The 4,365-nt window shown below is 51.5% G+C and overlaps 1 pseudogene; it reads right to left on the bottom strand.

Annotated features, from left to right (window-relative positions):
* Window positions 1-470: 470 nt before the first annotated feature.
* Window positions 471-1,903, bottom strand: LOC103304588 (non-POU domain-containing octamer-binding protein-like; annotated as a pseudogene).
* Between the last annotated feature and the right edge of the window lie 2,462 nt (window positions 1,904-4,365).

Below are 4,365 nucleotides of genomic sequence, written 5' to 3' on the forward strand. Positions count from 1 at the left end.
CATGAAGGGATAATATATGGGGTATAACAGAACTGTATGTATGTATGTTATCTGTGACCTCTGCAGACATTTGCCTGAATTCCCACCTGGGAGTGAATCAAGTGATAGAGGATGTTTGTGGTTTTTGTGGTACATGTGGCAGTGTCTCCGGGGTTGGGAAACTTAAGAATGAGAATGCAAATAGAACAGGATAAACAGAATGGAATGATCAAGATTCATGGGGCATCTAACTGGATCAACTTTGCAATTGCTCCCCACCCCTGGCCTTCAATAATCGAGAGACTTCAGAAATGCACCACACAGACATGATTCAACAATATACCACACAGAAATGATTTAAATATCACCCCTCCCTTGACCTCTGGCCCTAGAGTATAGTACAGGCAGGGAAGATTTAACTATTGGGAGGAATCCCTAACACTTTTCCAGGGTAGAATTCTGGCTAGTCCAAAAAGGGTCCTTAAGGGTTTTGGGAAACTAGACACTGCAATTTTATTAGTATCGGCGATGTTTGTTTGGAGCAAAATCAGCTCCAGGAGCTGCATGGTTGAATGCAGGAGGGGTTCCACCAATTGCCCCCATTCCTTCCATTGTAGCAGCTTGGCCAAAGCATTCAGTAGTTGGTGGGGTCAATCCCAAGGTTCCATCTGGCATCATAATGGCAGGTCCTGGAGGAGCTGGGGTACCAGCAGGCACAGGAGCAGGGGGCATGGCACCTCTGTTGTTTATGCCCATAGCACCTCCCATAGCCATCGGGCCCATCCGTATCTCCTGCTCTCTCGCATCAGGGAAGGTTTCCTTGAATCCTTCCTGCTGTCGCCACATCATTTCTTCCTGCTGTTGCCTCATCTCTTCCTCACGGTGCCTGCACTCTTCCTTCTGCCTGAGCTGCAGTTGCATTCGTTTTTGCACTTCTTGGTTGTGCAGCTCTTTCATCCTCCAAAGTTCTTGACGCCTCATCAAATCCTGCCTCATTAGCATGACCTGGTGCTCATGGCGAGCAGCCTCCATCTCCATCTCCAGTTTCTCATGAGCTTCCTTGATGTTGTGGTCCACTTGGTCCTGCTGCTGTTTCTCCATCTCAATGAGTGCCTTCCAGCGCATGCATATTCATACTCAAAGGAGCCAGGCTGTGCAAATCTAGGTGGCTGCTCCCTCTCCTTGTGAAATTGCTGGTTCTTTATAACCAGCTTCTCTGGAAGTCCTTCTTCATCATCTATCTGGTCCATGGGCTCCACAGTCACAGGTCGAGGAAATGTGGTTAGCAGGAAGGAACCTTCACTGCATCTGTCCAGAGCTTTCCGAGCAGCTGGCTTCCCTGAGAATTCAACAATGCCTTTTCCTGAGGTCCTTGCTTGGTCATCCACAATGACTACGGCCCTCTCCACCTGGCTGAACACAGAAAAAGCTTCCTCCAGCAGTTTGTTGGACACATACTGAGGAAGGTTTCGGACTGTAAGGGATGCACTATAGCAGGCAAAGTGCACACACAGCTGCTTTCCACGGAGTGGCATGTTATTCAGCTCTACTTTAGCAATCTCCACTAGGGTTCATGTTTCCAAGCAGATAAAGCCAAAGCCCTTATCCTTATGAATGAAGACTTCGCCTGCCTTCCCATATTTCTCAAATAGTTTCCTCATTTCCTCCTCAGTGATGTCAGGAGGAAGATTGCCCACAAAGAGCCGGCTACGTTGGGTGAAGGTCTTCTCTCCTGGTTTCCTAAAATTCTTCAAGTCAATAGTCAAGCCTTCATTTTGGCTGCTGGCTTGTTGTCCATTTGCAGGTACTGCTGGCGGCGGTGGCTGCTGCTGTTGCTGCTGGTGGTGCTGCTGGTGGTGATGCTATGATGCTTTCTTGGAGCATGGTTTTGCTTCTCCAAGTTAAAGGTTTTATTGCTCTGCATTTTTTGTACCCCTGTACCGACTGTGCGCTCCTCAAAGTAATGGCGATGCTACACGGCCTCTACCGTCCCAAGAAAAAAGCTGTTGTGTTGACTTTTCAAGTTTATGTCATGTCCTTTAGCTGCAATTTGCCCTTGCAAAGATCAGAAAAACAGTTTTAGTTTTCAATAATGTCAAGTCAAATGATAGGAGAAAAATAAAACATTAGCTCAATGAGTTGTAGTCAAAATATTTTTTAAAACTAGAAAAATTCAGGATAATGAGGAGGAATCTGGTCTTGCAAGGAATGTCAGGCCATAAAAACTGTGAACAATGCACTGCCCAGGGGGAGGGTGGAAGGGTTGTTATCACTGGCCCCAAGACAGGTCATCGGATATGGCCTGGACCCTCAACACCTGGGGGCCTTCTTGTAAGCCCACAAAAGGGGGCCGAACCATATCTGCAAGACAAAGACCCCAGAAGGTTATAAAAAGTGAAGCTCTCTGGAAGGAGGACCAAGATGGAGGCATAAGGCGGACACCTGATTGTTGCCTACCACAACAATTTTGAAACTACAAAGAGAAAACAGACCAGACACCATCCAGAACCACCAGAGGGCTGGCTGAGCAGATGCTCTACAACTAGAATAAAAGAGAGGGGTACGCGGGATGATGCTGATGCCGGTGAGCCAAAGATCACACTTTAAGAACTACGGCTCTGGCGACACAATGGCTGCCTGGAACATGCTCGGTGCAGTTCCCCTGGCGGTCTCCGGCTGAGGGGATGGCTCCGCTCGCTGCCGAGCACAGACAGACGAGCCCCTGGGAGACATGGGGTGGGAGACCCCATGCTTGCTGACCTCCGAGTCCTTTGAGAATCTCAGTGCCCCGGAAGTGGCCAGGTGCTCACGCCTGGTGACCGGCCACCGCTGCAGACCCGAGCACCAACGCAGCGACCCCGGACCAGCCCGCCACCGCGCACCGGGTGCACCGGAGCTTCGCCAAGCCCGCTGCCCAGTGAGTTCCGTGGCCGCCGCCCCGGAGATTTGAGAAAATGGTCGGAGGAATTGCTGAGAAGGAATTGATCGATGAGAGTTGGGATCGGGACGACGAGGCTCCGCTGGGTCCTGGATCCAGGAGCGCTCGCCTGGCGACTGGTTGCCGCTGCAGACCCGAGTGCCGCCGCAACGACCTCGGACCAGCCTGCTTCCGTGCACCGGGCGCACCAGAGCTTTGCCGAGCCTGCCGCCCAATGAATTCCATGGCAGCCACCCCGGAGCTTTGAGAAAAAGGCCAAAGGAATTGCTGAGAGGGAATTGACCAACAGGAATTGGGATCAAGAAGATGAAGCCCCGCTGGGTCCCAGGTCTGGGTGAGGCTGCGCACCCCTGGGTCCTGGCAAGGCTGGGACCCGGGTCAGGGTGAGACCGCGCCCCTGGGTCCGGGAGAAGCCACATGCCCCTGCATCTGGGTGAGGCTGGATCCCGGGCCCGGGTGAGGCCGCACGCCCCTGGGTCAGGGTGAGGCTGGCGCCTGGGTCCGGGTGAGGCCGCGCGCCCCTGGGTCCGGGTGAGGCCACGCGCCCCAGGGCCCGGGTGATGCTGGGCCCCAGGTCTGGGTGAGGTCACGCGCCCCTGAGTCCGGGTGAAGCCGTGCCCCTGGGTCCGGGCGAGACCAAACCAGAGGGAGTCACACCTGCATTACCACCATTTGTCCACCATCCAGAACTGAAAAGTCAGTGTGGACATGTACACATAAGGAACTGGTGGACATTGAAATTGGGTCTCAAAAGAACGGTTGGTCCAGAAAGAAACTCACTACAGACTGATTCATTTGCCTGTTAGCATAACTATTATTGCTTGTCTCACATTCAGTTCTTATAAGTATATTTCTAGTAACACTCATCTAGGGGAAATGATGAACAACATAGACTAATGAACAAGAACAGACCCAGAAACAAGGAGGCATCGATCGGACTGTCAGGCCTCAGAGGGAGGGTAGGGGAAGGTGGGGGTAGGGGGGAGAGATCAACCAAAGGACTTGTGTGCATGCATACGAGCCTAACCAATGGTTAAGGACAACAGGGGGGTGGGGGTATTCGTGGGGAGGGGTGTGGGATGGGAATGAGGGGATGAGGACAAATATGTGACACCTTAATCAATAAAGAAATAAAAAAAAAGTGAAGCTCTCTGAGTGTTTCTTCACGCTGATTTGGAAATTATTCCTGGAGTTCACTAGTGTTAATAAACAGGGTCCCTCCCTTTCTCTAGGAAGCGTGCTTGGTATTTCTTTGGTCTTCTGCAACATTTGGTTCTCTGACCAAGAAGCTAACCTCATTATTATCAGCCCCTTACCACACCAGTTGAGAATTCTGTTCTGGGGCATGGGTGCCTGGAGTGCCCACATGTCCATCTGGGGAGTTGGGAATTATCTGCTCTGTTCCAGTCTGGGCTAGTCTACTGAGAGAATGTGAGTACGGATATATG

Source organism: Eptesicus fuscus, chromosome 14 (assembly GCF_027574615.1).
Source record: "Eptesicus fuscus isolate TK198812 chromosome 14, DD_ASM_mEF_20220401, whole genome shotgun sequence".
Taxonomy (NCBI): Eukaryota; Metazoa; Chordata; class Mammalia; order Chiroptera; family Vespertilionidae; genus Eptesicus; species Eptesicus fuscus.